This window comes from Lampris incognitus, chromosome 6, assembly GCF_029633865.1.
Source record: "Lampris incognitus isolate fLamInc1 chromosome 6, fLamInc1.hap2, whole genome shotgun sequence".
Taxonomy (NCBI): Eukaryota; Metazoa; Chordata; class Actinopteri; order Lampriformes; family Lampridae; genus Lampris; species Lampris incognitus.
Window position 1 is genome coordinate 38970943 of NC_079216.1, and position 20968 is coordinate 38991910.

The following is a 20968-nucleotide window of genomic DNA, read 5'->3' on the forward strand; positions in this document are numbered from 1 at the left end:
ACTGGTTACACAAACAACAGCTGAAAACTGAACAAGTCCAGTTAGTGCATTAGTCACCAGCATGGCCAGCATGTATACTTTTTTTTTTTAAAGTTGCATCAATATACCATAGTACATCCATGATAAGCTATAACATCAAATAAAGTCAGTTTTGTTCTAATGCTGTTTGTTGACAGTCTTATTAGCGTTAATGTAACACGGTGTATCAATCTCCACAGTATCAAGATTTAAACTTCTCTACCTGTTAATTGTGATTTTTATTTTTATCCTCTCAACAACTGTTTGGACAATCAGTACTACATCTCAGAATGTGCTACCAACACAAAGTTGACAAAAATAAAACTTCAGTTTTAACCTCGATCTATCAAGCAGGTGAAGTAGTTTACAAAGGCCTAGTCACCAGCCAAAGAATAAAGCCCATAACACAAGTCGGTACTGCCAACAAATATGACCCCCAGCATTTGTATGATACATTTATTCCTGGGGACACATTTTGTTATCCATGCTTTTAAACTGCTGTTAATGCCTATGGCTGGAAATTAATTCAATTGTAGGGCGAAATTTAAAACTTGAGTCTTTTTTTTATTATTATTAGTGTGAATGCTGGGCATTCACACTATTGCTTTGCAGTTCTTTATTTATTTTTCTCCCGCCCATTTTTTGACACTTTGTAGCTCCTTCATACTTTTAGCTACTGAAACCATTCAACTATCAAAATGTTCAACTAATTAAGGACATTAGTGCTCCCTTTTCAGATTTTTCATACCTTTTGAATTTTTTGAAATATTAAACTTTTTTCAGCCATATTTTGAATGGGAGTCAATGGAGGACTTTTGCAACATTTCACCTCTTTTACTCCTTCATACTTTTAGCCATTGAAACCATTCAGGTATCAAAATGTTCATCTCTTTAAGCCCATTAAGGCTCACATTTCTGTTTTTTTAAATCTTTTATAGTTTTAGACATATTAAGCTTTTTCTACTTTTTCAAAACAATGGAAGTCTATGGGGAAAGGTTGAAACCCTCATCACCTTTGAACTGTATCTCCTCCTTCATTTTTTGAGCTAGAAACCCCATTTAAAGCGTAAACAGTTCAGGACATTCAGCTCTTTCAGAATCCTATTCAGATTTTAAAAATATTTTATAGTTTTTGAACAAGTCAGCTCTAAAGTTTAGCAATTCTGTCATACACTTTGCCTGTTAGAATGTTCAGTCCTATTGTGACATCACATATCAATTTGAAACTCAACTGCCAGCCTAATTACTGTCAACTCTCAACACCTGGTAGATTTGATCAGCTTCTGCCACTTCTTAACTGCTCTTCCTCCCTCTTCAACCTTCTTACCTTCCTTCCTTCCTACAACCTTCCTACCTTGCTTCCTACAACCTTCTTACCTTCCTTCATACCTTCCTTCCTACCTTCCTTCCCACAACCTTCCTACCTTCCTACAATCTTCCTACCTTCCTTCCTACAACCTTCCTACCATCCTTCCTACAACCTTCTTACCTTCCTACAACCTTCCTACCTTCATTCCTACAACCTTACCTACCTTCCTTCGTACCTTCCTTCCTACAACCTCCCTGCTATCCTACCGTCCTACAACCTTCTTACCCTCCTTCCTACCCTTCCTCTTCATCACTACTCTTCATCTTCATCACTACCCTTCCTCTTCGTCGCTACTCTTCCTCTTCGTCACTATCCTTCCTCTTCATCACTCTTCGTCTTCCTCACTACCCCTCCTCTCATTCTACCCCTCTGCGATTTCTTTCAGCAGCTCAGCATTCACACGCTTTTTCTGTGGAAAAAGCATTTTTGTAGTTATTATTATTCTCCCCCTTCTTCTCCCCACTTGTACTTGGCCAATTACCCTATCTTCCAAGCCGTCCCGGTCGCTGCTCCACCCCCTCTGCCGATCCGGGGAGGGCTGCAGACTACAACATGTCTCCTCAGATACGTATGGAGTAGCCAGACGCTTCTTTTTCACCTGACAGTGAGGAGTTTCGCCAGGGGGATGTAGCGCGTGGGAGGATCACGCTATTCCCCCCCAGTTCTCCCTCCCCCAAACAGGTGCCCCGACCAACCAAAGGAGGCGCTAGTGCAGCGATCAGGACACATACCCACATCCGGCTCCCCACCCGCAGACACGGCCAGTTGTGTCTGTAAGGACGCCCGACTAAGCCGTTGGCAGGCAACTGGATAGACTGCTACGCCACCTGGACGCCCTAAACTTGAGTCATATTTTATCTGGGCTTTCACGTAATTGATATCGAAAAGGAAAAACCGCGCGCGCTGTGTGTGTGTGTGGGTGGGTGGGTGGGGGGACTTGTTTATTGGTAAATCACACATAACTGGAAAGAGCTACCCTTTGTTTTATTTTCCACATTACAGCTAAACAGACAAACATGTAAGAAAGGTATGATTATGATGGTTTTGAATTGGTTAACTTTGCTGCAAGCTCTACTTGGGTGTTTGCTGTCTATTGTCAGTCATCGGTCCCATCTTTGTGGCATGCGATAAGGTCAAAATTGTAATTTTTGTGTTCACTACATTTCATGCAGCTTGTTATGCCATTACTGTAAAATAAAAACAAAGTGTGGTGGTTTAACAAAAAAGATTCAAAAAAGGACTGGTTGTTGAAATCCCTAGTGTTTGCACTGCAACAGATTCAGTGGAGATTAAACTGGAGATGTCTGCCAAGGTGACATTGCCACCACCAGGACACATCATCAGTTGTGTACCTCAGCATCACAGGGTGTTTTGGCCTTTTATCACAAAACACCCTCCGCTGAGGCAGTCCCACCACAGGTTGATCGGTCCTGGGTATGTGACCTGTGGTTAGCTGTTCACCCTGGCAGCCCAGACAGCGTCTCTCCTTTTGAACCAGATCCAGTGGCTAGTCCTCTCAGCAGTGTTGGCTAGCTCTTTGATCACTCTCCTGTGGGCCTGCCCCCTGACTCCTAGTTCCCTCAGGAGTTTTGCTGTGGAGCTGGCAACAAAGCCCCTACAACCCACCTCCACAGGGCGCAGCTTCACCTTCCAGCCTCTGTCCTCTGCTTCAGCTGCTAGGTTGGCGTACCGCAGCTTCTTACGCTCATACCCTTCATTGACTGCATCCTCCCAGGGGACTGTCAGCTCAATGATGTAAGCGAGCTGGTTAGAATTGGACCAGAGGACGAGGTCTGGTCGCAAGGTGGTTGTTGCGATCTCTGTCGGGAAGATGAGCTTCTGGCCTAAGTCCACTCGCATTTCCCAATCCCTGGCTGAGTTTAGTGAGCCTAAGTTGAGAAGTGAAGGGTTGACCTTCAGTTTATCCCCCTCCCGAACGAAAGCTGGAAACCGCCGGGGCCCCTCCTGGTTGTTGAAGGGTTGGGCATTGATGGAAACCCTCTTGCAATCGAGTTCAGCTGCCAAGCACCTGAGCACCTGATTGTGTCGCCAGGTGTATCTGCCTTGGGTAAGGCTGGTCTTGCAGCCAACCAAGATGTGCTTGAGGGTTGCTTGGGCTGTACACAGGGAGCAAGATGGATTCTCTCAAAACCAGAGATTTAGATTTATGGGAGAGGGCAGGACATCATATGTGGCCTTGATGATGAAACTCAGCCTGTTTGATTCCATGCTCCAGAGCTCACTCCATGTGAGTTTCCTCTTTTCAACACCCTCCCACCTCATCCAGCGACCCTGTTTGGCTTGTGCTACGGCTTTAGCACATCTGGCTGCTTCTTCCTGTCGGCGAACCTCCTCAACCACCATAGTTCGCCATTCGGTAGTAGTCGCCTTTTGCCAGGTAGGTGTTTTTATTCCCAGGCCAAGGCCGCCTCTGCCTTGTTGAACATGGCCTACTGTGTCTCAGTGGCGGAGGGCAGATTTTGCCTCCAGTACAGCTGCAGCCGGGGTCCATTTCTTCCCTGTTGCTAGGGTTGGAGCAACTCCTCTCACTACCGGGTCTCTGGATTCTGTGAGGGACATGTCCAGCCTCACTTTGGCACATTTGAATTCCTCAACCAGGCTGGAAATTGGCAGTGTGAGGGCTCCATTGCCGTAGAGTCCAACACTGCTGAGGCACCTTGGCAGTCCAAGCCACTTCCTCACCTGCGAGTTCACTAGCCTCTCCAAGCGATTGGCATGAGATAGTGAGACTTCGTACATGGTTATTGGCCACATGAGTCGGGGTAGCAGCCCAAACTGAAAGCACCAAAGCTTCAACTTCCCGGGCAGTGCAGTGTTGTTGATTTGCCTGAGGCCACTGATTGTATCCTGGCGAGGTTGCTCCAGTTGCTGGGTATCTTTGAGGTCTGCATTGTACCACCGTCCGAGGTTCTTGATGGGCTTCTCCCGGACTGTGGGGATTGGTTGATCACTAATGCAGAACCGTTCATCTGCTAGTTGGCCTTTGACAGTGGAGATGCTGCGAGATTTACTTGGTTTAAACTCCATTCGTGCCCACTTGATGTTCTCCTGGAGTTTCTGCAGCAGGCGCCTGGTGCATGGTTTTGTTGTTGCTATGCAGGCCATTCCTGGACCTTTCGCCTCCCACCACCCATCGAGATGCATGGATGACGAGCTCCATTGCCATGGTGAACGCCAGAGGGGAAATAGTGCAGCCCGCCATAATGCCTATTTCCAGATGTTGCCAAGTGGTGGTGGTGTTCTGTGTTGTGACACAGAACTAGAGATCCTGAAAATAGGTCTTGACCAACTCTGTGATATTTTTGGGGACATGGAAAAAATCAAACGCCGTCCACAGGATCTTGTGAGGAACTGATCCAAAAGCGTTGGCAAGGTCTAAGAAAACCACATGCAGGTCTCTCCGTTCTTTCTTGGCAGCTTGTATCTGGTGCCAGATGATATTAGCATGCTCCAGACACCCTGAGAAGCCATGGATCCCGGCTTTCTGCACTGATGTATCGACAAAGTTGTTTTTTTGCAGGAATGTGGAAAGCCTTTGGGCAATAAAAAATTTATATTGTGGTTATTAACGTTCTGGTTAGAAGTCCCTACGATTAATTTTTTTTAGGTACTGTGCAACAATGGCTGCATATGAGCAGAGTTGATATGCGTGGCTCTTTGTGATCCGATGTTTACCAACGCCCGTCGCTAACAGGGCCATAGATATGAGTGGCTCTTTTGTGTACCGTCGTTATCGGAGCTATTGATATGCGTGGCTCTCCTGTGCTCCGATGTCCAGCCGCGCCCGTCGCCATCGGAGCTATAGCCACGCATATCAATAGCTCGGACAACGACTCCTAGAGGATAAATGCTGAGTCTCATCACCAGCCAGTCAGACTAGCTTGGTCTAGTCAGAAAGGCACGAACTGAGGAAGCCTCTTGGATGAGAGGCGAAACGTCTTCACGGATATATACCAAGTCCAGTTGCACTTGATTCAACTCCTTTGGATAACCATGACCTGGATGAATGAGAACATTCACAGACATTCTGATACTGCGGACAGACCCTTGTTTAAATCCAAACAATGTAGGTAGTAGGTAGCAGTAATTCTGACAAAACATTTCCTTCCTAACAGGATGATCTACCCCCAGATTTTAACCACATCAGTTGGTAGCGTAGTATTCTGTAACCTATCACGTTATAGTTGCTACGACAGGATATTACATATTACTTACAGAAGTACTTGAGGTCAGACATGTCATGGGGATGCCCCGATGGAGTTCATTAAAGACAAACAGTTTGAATAAACTGTTTCATTCATTATACCATATCAATGAATATGACATGTTGTCAGAGTAGTTGATCGAACTCACGTCAAATAGAGAGAAGATGGATTCCCACGGCGTTCCGAGCCCTAGGATGGACTGGGATTCGACGAACCTGCCGGACGCATGGAGCAAATTCCGACAGCATGCTGAGCTAATGTTCTCAGGCCCACTACGTTTGCAAAACGAAGAAGCAAAATGCAGTTATCTTCTACTATGGGTGGGAGAAAAAGGACGCGACGTCTTCAACACATGGACACTGACAGCTGCTGAAGCTAAGTTACTTAAAACGTATTATGATAGCTACGAGGAATGCGTGATTCCTAAAGCTAACCCGATTTTTGCTAGGTACAAGTTTCATGAAAAGCTGCAGAACGTGGGCGAGTCCTTTGGGAATTTTGTAACAGAGCTAAAGTTACTCGTTAAAGACTGTAACTATGCTAATGTAAACTACTAATAAGACACGTTACCCCCCAGCTAACGGGTCTGACCCTTTAGCCGAGCGGTTAGTGATGTCGCCTTGTGGTGCAGTACATTCGTATCGAATCCCGCACCGGGCAAGAAAATAACCGGTTACACTAACAACAACGAAATGGTACGGGATATGATTGATTTTGCAACCAGCTCACCAAGAGTGTGTGAGAAACTGCTTACACACGGACCAGATTTGACCTTAGAGAAATCAATCGAAATCGCTAGATCGCATGAGCTACCACAGGAACAGATCAGAACGATGGCTGGAAGCCGCGCCAGTAGTGACGCGGCTGTACATGCTGTAAATAAGATGCCCAGCATGAATGAAACAGTTAGCCTCAGACAGGGGCGATATGTCAAAGGAAATGATGACCACAAACAATACAGAAATGAGAAGTATGGATGTTGTGCACGGGAACACAATGACGATGAGGTCTGCCCAGAAAAAGGGAAACAGTGTAATAAGTGTAAGAAATTTAATCACTTTGCTAAAGCTTGCAAGACAGGACTGTAAATGACCCATATAATTTTGTCATAATATTTTTTATTATTATTGATTTGTATGGTGCTCATTATTGATTTGTATTTGGTGCCTAAAGTACAGTCCTGATTGATATATTAACAGCGAATTACACTTCCTTTTGTTATGTGACCTTTATTTTGAAAAACTCTGGTCTCCCATGATCCTGTGCGCTGCTGCGAGAAAACGGCAGAACTAAACTGTAAGTTGGAGATGATGGTCATGTTCGCTATGCACAGAACGAATTCACAACTTATAGTTCATTGCTCATCATCATTTATTTAGCACCTAGCTGGAAGGCGAACAGCTCTTACGGTGGTTCTATGGTGTGTCTACGGTGTGACTAGTAAATGCTGCAATAAATGGTCTGATACCGCACCATGGACCCATCAGTTGTTATTGGAGTGCATCGTCTGAATAAAGTCCGGCTGGAATGCTACAGTAAGAGCTAACCCCTTCATCAACCCTGCCGCCACGCTGCACCGAGAGGTCTACGACGACGAATCACGGGGCCAAGTTGCTACTACGTCTGGTGTTGCTGACAACGGACACTTCATCGGGAAACTCGGCGCCATTTTACGGGTCTTCTAGACAAAGCAACTCTACTCTCATCAGGCAGCTGGCTTGAAGGTTTGGTGTGACGGTCAGACTCTAAAGGTATGGAACATTTCATTGATTGATAAGGAACAATTCATCTTCACTGAGAACATTGATAAACATATGGTTTGAGAAGAAAAGGTTGAAGAAGAGAAAGACATCAACAACAATTGACATTTATTGAATTTGATGTTTCTCAATGTGAAGCTGATGGGACTTCATAGAACAAATAAGTTCACACAAAGTAACAAGTGAATCAAGTGACTTTGTTTATTGACTGTTATTATTATTACTATCCATTTACTGATCATCCTTCCTGTTGACTGTAAAAAAGGTGAAAAATGTTTAATGCATGATTTATACAGTCTGAATGGTAACTGAATGTTGTATTCAGTGGAGAGATTGATATTATAACCTTGCAGTCAGTAATATAACAGTCAGCCTACAGTAATAGGCTCCAGTCCTCTAAGCAGTCTGTAGCTATACCAGGTTCTCTGCTCCTCTCTTCGGGTAGTCTATGGGCTATAGTAAAGGCAAACAATTCATTACATCACATTTATCATGGCAGAATTGAATATGACCGAAACAGAGAATCCTGCCCCACAGTCAGAGCTAGAGAATCAGATAAATAGACTACAGCTTAAAATTAGTAAGCTACAAGAGGCTCTCAACGAAACGCTAGAGACTACCGAGATAGAACACTTAGAGAAGGAAATTCAAACTAAGGAAGAAACACTAAGTAGCCTCCAAAGTCAACTTGAAGAACAAAATGGGGATAGCCTCCGACGCTCGACTCGAGTGAAGATCTCGACTCCTAAAATGCTTGAACTGCAACAAGAGGAGGTGAGGAAGAAGGAGAGAAAGCTCCTCTCAGCGTACGAAAAATGGAAGAGTCAAGCTCGTGAGTCAAGAGAGCGGCTAAAGAAAGACCTCAAGGAAACTGAGCTGGCATCTCTGCTTGATACTTTGGAGAAGGATAAAGAGGCTGTGTTGAACACCTATAATGACATACGAGGTCACTTCACACCCTCAGCCGAAATGAGAAGCCGTGTTGATGCATGTGAGGCAGCTACAACAGAGATTAAGAAAATCGCCTACGAGAGGATTGTAGACATCGATTTAGATTTTGATGTAGAACAAGCACAACGACGTCTCAAGGAGCTACTCAAGGGCGGCTATGCGCGCTCAATCTATGGATCCACTGTCTCAAGAGTGTCAAAGTCAGTCCACAGCCACGAAGGCAGCACTTTAACAGTCAAACGTGTGGACGCGGCAGCAGAGCTTGCAGCAAAGGAAGCGGAGTTCAAAGGGTTGCTTGAAGAAGATAAGCAAAGGGAGAAGATAGAACGTTTGGAGGAGCAACAAAGGACACTAGAGGAGCAACGAAGGACGCTAGAGGAGCAACAAAGGTGGCAGCTTGACGTTGAAAAACGCGCTCTTGAACGTCTACAGGCAGAAAAGGACTTAAAGGCTGCACGGGCCAGACTTCAAGTCTATAACCAGGGAACATCACAGGGCGGCAGTGTCCACTCTAATGATCCTGAAAGAAATCTTCACGGCTCCCCAGCTACCAGCAACCAAACCCTCAATATAACGGCATCATCACCTGACGTAAACGTGTCGTCCCTCGCCCGTGCCCTCCAAGATAGTATAGCCCTGAATAGATTTCCAGTGCCAGAGCCATCGGTATTTAATGGCGACCCCATTCAGTTTATTGAGTGGAGAACTCATTCATGTCACTCATTGACTCAAAGGCCATCTCCTCAGCAGACAAGCTTTACTACTTGAGGAAATATGTAGGCAGCCCAGCTCGTAAGACACTGGAAGGGACCTTCTACAGAAACGACGGCGAGTCTTACAAGGACGCATGGAGCAAACTGAATCACCGATACGGACAGGCCTTCATCATACAGAGAGCCTTCAGAGACAGGCTCACAAAGTGGCCAAAAATCCAACCAAGGGATGCAGAGGGACTTAGAGACTTTTCCGACTTCTTGAACGCCTGCCAAGACGCAATGTCTCATGTGAAGAGCCTCGAAATATTGAACGACTGTGAAGAGAACATGAAGCTGGTCCACAAACTGCCAGACTGGGCAGCATCTCGATGGAACAGGAAGGCTACGGAAGCCTTGGACAGGAATCAAGAATTCCCCAGCTTCAAGGACTTCACCACCTTCATGGCAAAGGAGGCAGCGATCGCATGCAATCCGATCACCTCACCTTATGCCTTACGCAACTCCGAGTCTAGCACAGCAAAACTGAATAACAGGGACCCTAAGAGGAACAAGACGAGTGTTCTGAGTACACAAACTGAAACGGACAGTGACAAGCAAAAGCCAGCCAGCGGAAAGAAAAACCCCCCTGTGCGTTCTGCCAAGACAGTCAACACGGGCTACATGCATGTCCCAAGTTCATCGCCAAGACTCTGGAGGAGAGAAGAGAATTCGTGAAAGAGAACAAGCTCTGCTATGGCTGCACCAAACCCGGCCATAGCACGAAGGACTGTCGACATAGACATACCTGCAACACCTGCAAAGGCAGACACCCCACCTGTCTTCACAATGACAACCACGTGAAAAGGGAACCGTCTGCAGCTCGGGAAAACACTCCCCCAAGCAACGCTAATGAATCAGAAGCTGCCGCGACTGCAATGTCACATGCCGTCACGACTGGACAGTCTACCAACACATTGATGATTGTGCCCGTATGGGTGTCATCCAAGAACAACTCAGGAACAGAAAGACTTGTCTACGCCCTGCTGGATACACAGAGTGACACCACATTCGTCGACCAGGAAGTGAACAGCGCTCTAAAGGCAAAGTCCTGTCCAGTGAAACAGAAGTTAACCACAATGATAGGATGTGACACTATCGTGAAAAGCCAACGAGTCTCGGGGCTTCGTGTGCGCGGTTACAGATCTTCCCTCCACATCGACCTTCCTCCTGCCTACGCTAAGGACGGTATACCGGTGAACCGCGCCCACATTCCTACAAGTGAAACAGCCAGACAATGGAATCATCTCTCCGCAGTCATAGACGAGATTCCACCGCTGCAAGATTGTGATATTGGTCTTTTAATAGGATACAACTGTGCGAGGGCAATGGCACCAAGAGACGTAATAGCAGGAGGAAATGAAGAGCCTACGCAATCCGAACCGACCTTGGATGGAGCATCGTGGGTTGCTCATCACCGTGCCTTGACACTCCAAGCGTGGCGAGACAGTGTTTCCGGGTAGCTGTGAAGGAGCTCCCGCCAGTCACCCCTGCAGATGCTATTCGCATTCTGGAGTCCGACTTCAAAAATGCCAAGGAGGATGAAAAGACGGTGTCCCAGGAAGATATCTTGTTCCTGGACAAACTCAAAAACGGCATCCAGAAGAACAGTCAAAGTCACTACGAAATGCCCTTACCTTTTAAGGAGAGACCCAACCTACCTGACAACAAACAGCTTGCCATCGTTCGTCTCAGCCATCTGAAGAGGAAGCTGTCAAAGGATGAAAGATACAAAGAACAGTACATCAAGTTCATGGAGGATGTCATAGAAAAGGGTGACGCAGAGGAAGTACATGATGATGGGAAGGAAGGAGAAAAATGGTACATACCTCATCATGGTGTCTACCATGCCAAGAAGCCAGACAAACTGCGCGTGGTATTCGACTGCTCTGCCAAATACAAGGGAACCAGTCTAAATGATCATCTGCTCACCGGACCGGACTTGATGAACAATCTCAATGGTGTTCTCCTTCGCTTCCGACTGCATTCTACTGCGTTGATGTGCGACATAGAAAAGATTTTTCACCAGTTCCACGTGAGCGAGACGGATCAGGATTACCTGCGCCTCCTGTGGTGGAAGAAAGGAGATCTCAGCACGCAACCTCAAGAGTACCGAATGAAGGTGCATATCTTCGGTGCTGCCTCATCGCCTGGTTGCGCAAACTACGGCTTGAAGTACCTGGCTACTGAGAACAGAGACCTATACCCCCTAGGTTCACAGTTCATTCTGAGAGACTTTTATGTCGATGACGGTGTCGCAAGTATGGACAGTACAGAGAAGGCTATTCAGCTCGCTCGAGAAGCCAGATAACTTTGTGCCCTGGGTGGCCTTAGACTCCACAAATTTGTGTCCAACAACAGAGCTGTAATAGAAAGCATACCGTCATCTGAACGTGCATCAGAAATTAAAGATCTTAACCTTACCTTGGATGACCTACCTTCAGAAAGAGCGTTGGGGATCCAATGGCACAGCGAGTCAGACTGCTTGAAGTTCAACGTCAATCTCAAGGATCAACCTGCAACACGCCGAGGTATACTGTCTACGATTGCCTCCTTGTATGACCCCCTAGGGTTTGTCGCCCCGTTCTTGCTCATCGGAAAGGGAGTACTGCAGGAAATGTGCAGAAATGGAACGGGTTGGGATGATCCTCTGACTGATGAACTTCGCCCACGGTGGGAGAGATGGAAAAATGACCTTACCAACATGGAGAAGATAGACATTCCCCGGAGCTATGCACCTGCAAACTTTGGGAGGGTCACCAGACAGGAGTATCTATCCAACATCGCCATCAGGCAGCGCTGGCACACCCCAAAAAGAAACCTACAGGAAGAGGATATAGTGATGACGAAAGAAGATGATCTGCATAGAAATGAATGGAGGTTGGGTAGAGTTTTAGAGACTGTAGTAGATAGAGATGGACTGGTTAGGAGGGTGAAGATCTGTCTAGGGGATAGAAACCTAGGCAAAAAAGGTGAACAGCTCACCAAGCAGACAGTGCTTGAACGGCCAGTTCAAAAACTGGTCTTGTTACTAGATAGTGACTAGTTAGTTACTAACTAACACATGCCTTGCATCTCTTGAGATGCGTTTTTTTTATTTTTTTTAAAAATACTTGACGCTCCTTTCCCACGATACTTGTGGTTTAAGGTCATTTTGAGTTGAGAAATCATTTGTTTTTGCTTATGCTTGATTTTCTATATTCAAAACATTAATGATTTGGTGGGAGTGTAAATGACCCATATAATTTTGTCATAATATTTTTTATTATTATTGATTTGTATGGTGCTCATTATTGATTTGTATTTGGTGCCTAAAGTACAGTCCTGATTGATATATTAACAGCGAATTACACTTCCTTTTGTTATGTGACCTTTATTTTGAAAAACTCTGGTCTCCCATGATGCTGTGCGCTGCTGCGAGAAAATGGCAGAACTAAACTGAAAGTTGGAGATGATGGTCATGTTCGCTATGCACAGAACGAATTCACAACTTATAGTTCATTGCTCATCATCATTTATTTAGCACCTAGCTGGAAGGCGAACAGCTCTTACGGTGGTTCTATGGTGTGTCTACGGTGTGACTAGTAAATGCTGCAATAAATGGTCTGATACCGCACCATGGACCCATCAGTTGTTATTGGAGTGCATCGTCTGAATAAAGTCCGGCTGGAATGCTACAAGGACAACAACAAAAAAACACAGGAAAAGTGCATGGCATAGTAGAAGATGACCATGTGACCAAGGATGATTTCTTCATTGACACAGTTACTAAGAATCCCAGTGATATAGACAAAAGGCAAGCATTTGCTGAACTGGAGTTGGGACCACAAAGGCACAAACTGAAGTTTAAACTTGACACAGGTGCTGATGTAAACACAATACCGAAGACATTTATGACAGGGACTTTAGAGAGGTAGATCTAAGACCAGCAGTAATAAAACTCAGTGCATATCATGGTCAAGCACTGCATGTGACAGGGATGTGTGACCTAGAATGCAAATACAAAGGCACTACTGTCATGCGAGAGTTCTACATAGTCAGTACACAGGGCCCACCTGTCCTAGGCCTGAAAGCCTGCCTAGACAAGCCTGCACAAAATAAACCTACTAACATTATGGCTGAGTAAGCTGATGTGTTTAAGGGCATTGGACAATTCACAGGAGAGTGAACAATCCACCTGAAACCGGATGCAGTGCCAGTGGTGTACCCTCCACGACAGATTTCACACAAGCGCCGCAACCGCTTGAAAGAAGAGCTGGATGAGATGGAAAGAGCTGGAGTCATCCAGAAGGTAACAGAACCTACAGAATGGGCACAATGTAACCCCTTCTGGCCTTCTCTATACTTCTAGATCAACATTCTCAAAGCAAACATCGCATCTGTGGTGCTCTTTTGTGGCATGAAACCATACTGCTATTCGCTAATCGTAACCTCTCCCCTTAACCCAGCTTCTATTACTCTTTACCATATCTTCATGCTGTGGCTGATCAACTTTATACCTCTGTAGTTGCTACAGTTCTGCACATCGCCCTTGTTCTTGAAAATTGGTACCAGTATGCTTCTTCTCCACTCCTCAGGCATCCTCCCACTTTCCAAGATTGTGTTAAACAAGCTAGTTAAAAACCCCACTGCCATCTCTCCTAAACATCTCCAGGCCTCCACAGGTATGTCATCGGGACCAACTGCCTTTCCACTCTTCATCCTCTTCATAGATGCCCTCACTTCCTCCTTGCTAATCCGCTGCACTTCCTGATTCACTATCCCTACATCATCCAACCTTCTCTCTCTCTCATTTTCTTCATTCATCAGTTCCTCAAAGTACTCCTTCCACCTTCTCAGCACACTCTCTTCGCTTGTCAGCACATTTCCATCTCTATCCTTGATCGCCCTAACTTGCTGCACATCCTTTGCAACTTTGTCCCGCTGTCTAGCCAATCGGTGCAAGTCCTTTTCTCCTTCCTTAGTGTCTAACCTGTCATACAACTCACTATACGCCTTTTTCTTTGCCTTTGCCACCTCTCTCTTCACTTTATGCTGCGTCTCCTTGTACTCCTGTCTACTTTCTTCATCTCTCTGACTATTCCACTTCTTCTTTGCCAACCTCTTCCTCTGTATAATTTGCTGTACTTCCTCATTCCACCACCAAGTCTCCTTGTCTTCCTTCCTCTGTCCTGATGACACACCAAGTACCTTCCTAGCTGTCTCCCTCACTATTTCTGCAGTGGTTGCCCAGCCATCCGGCAACTCTTCACTACCTCCCAGTGCCTGTCTTAACTCCTCCCTGAACTACACACAACAGTCTTCCTTCTTCATCTTCCACTATTTGTTCTTCGGCTCTGCCTTCACTCGCTTCCTCTTCTTGGTCTCAAAAGTCGTCTCCAATCCCTTTTAGATCGCACCTTCTACATAAGATAAAAGTCCACCTGTGTGCACTTTCCTCCACTCTTGTACATCACCCTGTGTTCCTCACTCTTCTTGAAATATGTATTCACCACAGCCATTTCCATCCTTTTTGCAAAATCCACCACCATCTGTCCTTCCATGTTTCTCTCCTTGACACCATACCTACCCATCACCTCTTCATCACCTGTTCCCTTCACCAACATGTCCATTGAAGTCCGCTCCAATCACCACTCTCTCCACCTTGGGTACCCTCTCCACCACGTCATCCAACTCACTTCAGAATTCTTCTTTCTCTTCCATCTCACACCCAACTTGCGGGGCATATGCGCTGGTAACATTCAGCAATACACCTTCGATTTCCAGCTTCATTCTCATCACTCTGTCTGACACTCTTCACTTCCAGCACACTCTTGACATACTCTTCCTTCAGAATTACGCCTACCCCATTTCTCCTCTCATTCGCACCATGGTAGAAGAGTTTGAACCCACCTCCGGTAAGTCTGGCCTTAATCCCCTTCCACCTGGTCTCAGTATGCCTACCTTTCTTCTTTCCATCATATCAGCCAGCTCTCTCCCTTTATCAGTCATAATGCCAACATTCTAAGTTCCGACTCTCACCTCCACACTCCTACCCTTCCTCCTCTCTCGCTGCCTCTGGACATGCCTTCCCCCTCTCCTTCTCCTTCGCCCAACAGTAGCATAGTTTCCACCGGCACCCTGCTGGTTAACAGTACCGGTGGCGGTCGTTGGTAACCCGGGCCTCGGCCGATGCGGTATGGAAATCTTATTTATGATCCGCATATTTGATTTGGCAAAGATTTTATGCCGGATGCCCTTCCTGACTCAACCCTCCCCATTTATCCGGGCTTGGGACTGGCACTAAGAAAACCAGGAGGTGACTCTCCCCTTGCTCAGTTGAAAAGTCTGTCTCATGGATATGAAGCATCCAACTCCAATTTGTCCTCAGGTGTGAATGCCATGTGATTGACAGTGCATCTGGCCCTGTGATAGGCCAACAACTTTTGAGCTCCACCCACCAAATGAGCTGGAGAAAGAAGGCATGAACTAAAAACAGACTGGACCAGTTCCTACATACCTGCCAACCATTCTTATGTGCCTATTAAGTTATAAAACATTGGACTGCTTACAGTGAGTGTGTGTGCCTGTGATGTTACATGTCCTTGTATGTTCGATGTGTATGTTTTTGTATTAGCTGTCACCTTTCATTTGTTTTTTGTTGTTGTTTGTTTTTACTTGTTTCCCTCATAGTGGAGGGATCTTATACATGACCAAAGCAGAAATAGAGGTACTAAGTGGTGTGTGTGTGTGTATTATTTGCTTTTCCATTGTCATTTGAATTACTTATCGATCGCTTGTATACATATATGTATATGTGTGTGTGTGTATATATATATATATATATATATATATATATATATATATATATATATATATGTATACATATATGGTTTTTCCCTTGTCATTTGAGTTACTTATCGATGTCTTGTACATGTAGCCCTTGGTTCTGCAGGCCGGCTTCCTAGCCCTGTATTTTTGCCTCCTCCCTGGCTCCCTCTGCGTTGTGTTATTTGATTGGTGTGGTTGGGAGTCAGGCGAAAACGGACAGGAGTCGGCATTCTTTGGTCCAAGCAGTGCAGAATTTATTTTCTCTTGGCTGGCTTTCGTCACCTTTAACATATCAAAAACGTTGTGACTAATTTCAAACTTATTTTTAAATTAACAGTAGGCCTGGTGCCACACAGAACGAGCAACTAGCTAGCATTTACGGGTTAGCTCTCAGTAGTTCGCTAGCCACATGGGCATCAAACGTCATAAAACATAACAATTTTCACAAAATAACAACATTGTAGAGCCGAAGGAACGGAGAAGACCGTAGGTTCACACTTTAGCCGTGTAGGCAACTTTCTTTAATCAATGGTAAATTAGAGAGACAACAAAACCACAGCTCGACTGAGTGGAGGCGGCAAAAATAACCAGAAAACTGGCTGAACAACCATAACTTAACTCTGCGTTAACCTGCCAGGGCAACCCTGACTTAACCCTTAGTTCCTGGGGTGAATGCTATCCCCAATACGTGTCCACCACAACATAAAACATAAAACGATATCTCTGGCACACATATTTACATACAAAACTTCATGGATGTACATTTAAACATAGGGTTGCAGATGGATTTAACAGAGCACTCCGTTTCAAAATCTTACCTTTAACATATCAAAAACGTTGTGACCTAAAATGGCCACCACGACCGACGACGGCAGCCCAAACAGCTGTTCAACCAGGCATATCAACAAACTGAGCGCCCCGCAGTGGCTACTCCCAGATTACCTTGTAAATTGAACCAGGAATGAGACATCTCAAAAATAAAACATTACAGCATAAATTATGTGTCACCTTCACCATCTTACATACACATATATACATATGATTATGATATATAGGGCTGGGCAATATGGACAAAATCAAATATGACATTTGTGACTTAACACCTCGATATGAATATATTGACGAAATTGTAGAGATGACTGTTGCTGCTCTCACAAAATATTTACACAATGGCATTTTTGATAAACACTCATTAGTAATGTGGATTCAGGTAGAGACAATAATATAACAGCTACAACAGTCTGATAAATTAAAAAATTGCATCTCTTTACGGTAATTCAGCCTATTTAAATATTTTCAAATAATGCTTATGTTTGGGTTCCTTTTATCATTGCTTTTTGAAAAAAAAATTTTTTTGTGGACTTTCCCTCCTTTTCTCCCAATTGCATCTGGCCAGTTACCCCACTCTTCCGAGCCGTCCCGGTCGCTGCTCCATCCCCTCTGCCGATCCAGGGAGAGCTGCAGACTACCACCTGCTTCCTTCGATACATGTGGAGTTGCCAGCCGCTTCTTTTCACCTGACAGTGAGGAGTTTCACCAGGGGGATGTAGCGCGAGGGAGGATCACGCTATTGCTCCAGCCCCCCCGAACAGGCGTCACGACCGACCAGAGGAGGCGCTAGTGCAGCGACCAGGACACATACCCGCATCCGGCTTCTCACCCGCAGACACGGCCAATTGTGTCTGTAGGGACGCCCGACAAAGCCGGAGGCAACACGGGGATGCGAACTGGCGATCCCCGTGTTGGTAGGCAACGGAATAGACCGCTATGCTACCCGGACGCCCCCTGCTTTTTGAATTCTGAAAATGCAGATGCATCAACACTAGAGCTTGCCTTTTTTTCAAAACAATATTCAATTCTTCAATATTACAATCAAATTTAGATTGCACAGTACATGTCTATCTGCAGATATTACAATATTAGAAATAATCAGTCATGAATCATGAATCAATGAGAATAATCAGTGGTAGATAAAAAAGTTCATAAACTATTAGATTCAGTTACCGACCATCATCAGGCAACCAAATACCAATATGGACAATGTTTGCAAAGAAACATTAACTTAAGTATTTTCCCATTGAAATACACACAGAGATGGGCAACATGATCCAGAAAGGGCCGGTGTGGGTGCAGGTCTTTGTTCCAACCAAGCAGTTACACACCTGATTCTATTAGTCAAGCAATAGTCTTTGCTAAGGGCCTTGATTTGTAGACTCAGGTGTGTAATGGCTTGGTTGGAACAAAGACATGTGCCCACACTGACCTTTTCTGGATCATGTTGCCCATCCCTGAATAGACTTTGTCATTTGTCATTGCCTTATATGCATGTCTCATACATACAAGGGAACAAAATTATGTTTCACAAGGACCTCAGTGCCACATAAAAACAAATAACACCCAATAAATATTAAAAACAAAAAGTGCATTAAAAACAAGAATTACTTCACAGACCTAAACATCACAAGCACACCTGACATGGACAGTGTGTAAGACGGTCAAAAAAGTAATTTTATGGAAGGTTTAAGTATTCAGGCTGTTGAGGAACCTCACAGCCTGAGGAATGAAACTGTTGCATAGTCTGGTGGAGGCAGCACGGATGCTCCGGTACCTCCTGCCAGAGGGTAAGAGGGTGAGGTGGATGTAGGAAGGGTAGGTGAGGTCCTTCACGATGCTGAGAGCCTTCCGGGTGCACCGTGCGTCATAGATGGCCTGGATGGATGGGAGAGCAGTTCCTATGAGCTTTCTAGCTGTCATCACCATCCGCTATAGGGATTTGTGGTCAGAAGCCTTGCAGTTCCCATGCCAGACAGAGATACAGCTGGTCAGAGTGCTCTCTATGGTGCCTCTGTAGAATGTAATGAGGATGGGTGGGGGGAGACTCACCTTCTTCAGACGACGCAGAAGTGAAGACACTGCTGAGTCTTGTTGGAGAGTGCAGTGACATGTGAGGAGCAGGAGAGGTCTTTTGTAATGTGAACTCCCAGGAACTTAACACTGCTGACTCTCTCCATGTCCATACCATTGATGGTCAGAGGGGTATGGTGGGGTCTTTCTAAAGTCAATAATAACTTCCTTAGTTTTTCCTATATTTAGGGAGAGGTTGTTGTTTTTGCACCTCATCGCCAGTTGATCCAATTCATTGTTGTTGATCCAACAACAATGAATCAGTATGATGATTCATTGTTGTTGCTGCGGTGTGGGAAGATGGCGGCGCGAATTCACATTTACGGCAGCCTCACCCAGTACCATCAATGCAGTGTCTTTGTCCGCGTCTGCGTCTAAATTTTTGTCTTCTTTTGTTGGCTGGGAGAGCCGGTGCTGGATCGGCTGTGAGAGCCGGCGCTGGATTGGCTGCGAGAGCTTGGGCTGCTATGCTGTGGGCCTAGGGACTGCGGCCTTGCCCCAGAGCTTTACTCGAGGAGGTAACACCAAGAGCAGTCTGACAGGATGCGGAAGCGGGACAGGCTAAACTAACTGCTAGCCCATGCAGATTGGCAGTTCCGATAACACCGAGGGTGGTCTGGTGGCGGCCTCACCTGGCATTGACTGGTGTTTTTGATGTCGTCGTGTGGAGTGCAAGGAGGTGTGTCAAGGATGTCTGACTGGGAGAGCTGGCGCTGGATCGGCTGGGAGGGCTTGGTCTGCTTCGTCCAGATGCCACAGGGACCACGGCCCCTGTCTGGAGCTGTGCCCGGGGAGGAAACACGGAGGGCGGTCTGACAGCATGCGTAATCAGGGCAGGCTAGGCTAACTGGTAGTCCATGCAGACCGGCAGTTCTGACAGTCATCCTGGCTGGCGTTTGTTCCCTTGGACAGCGATTTTTTTTTGGGATATATGTGTTAGTTTGAATATGTGTGTATGTGTGTTCTTGTAGTTCTTGAATGTGTTTTTGTCTGTATTTTGCACTGCTGTGGGCTGGGGGAAACAGCATTTCGTTTCACTTCATGTGCACAAGTACATAAGGTGAAATGACAAAGTGTTCCTGATTCCTGATGAGACTGGTATCATCAGCAAACTTTATAATGAGGTTGGAGGTGGATGATGCTGTGCAGTTGTGAGTCAGCAGGGTGAACAAGAGTGGACTCCACAGGGCTCCACACAGCCCTGTGGAGCGCTGGTGCTCAGTGTGATGGTCCTGGAGGTGATCTTGCCAATTTGCACTGACTGTGGTCTCCCAGTGAGGAAGTTCAGCACCCAGTTGCAGAGGGAGGTATTAAGGCCCAGCTGGCTCAGCTTTTCGATCAAGTGTTATGGTATGATTGTGTTAAAAGCTGAGCTGAAGTCAATGAACAACGTCCTCACATAGCTGTTCTTTCTCTCTAGGTGGGACAGGGCTGGATGAAGAGCAGATGTTATGGCATCTTCTGTACAGTGGTTAGCATGGTATGCAAACTGGAGAGGGTCCAGAGTGGAGGGGAGGCTAGACTTGATGTGCTTCATGACCAGCTTCTCAAAGCACTTCATGATGATGGGAGTCAGTACAATGGGGCGGTAGTCATTGTGGCAGGACACAGGGGACTTCTTTGGCACTGGTATAATAGTGGTAGACTTGAAATACATGGGAATAACTGCCTGGGATAGCGAAATGTTGAAGATGTCAGCAAGGACATCTGCTAGCTGCTCAGCACAGTCTCTGATGGCTCGGCCTGGGATTCTGTCTGGACCCACAGCTTTGTGTGGGTTGACTCTGGAGAGGGTCTTTCTCGCGTCATCTGCAGTCACCTGCAGAACCCAGTCATCCATCAGGGATTTAGTCTTCACCACCAGCACTCTTCAGTCTCTCATATCATGCGTAGAAGTCATTCAGTGCATCTGGGAGGGTGGGGGCACCACCACAGGTCGGAGGAGGAGGCTTGTAGCCAGCAAGGGCATGGATGCCCTTCCACAAGCGCCGTGCGTCTCTGCTATGAGCGAAGTGGCTGTTGATTCTCTGTACATATTGTCTTTTTGCCTCCCTGATGCTACACGACAGGTTGGCCCTTGCTGTCTTGAGGGCTGCCTTATCACCAGATCTGAATACAGCATTCTGGTCCTCAACAGTGCCCGGACTTCTGCTGTCAGCCAGGGCTTCTGGTTGGGCT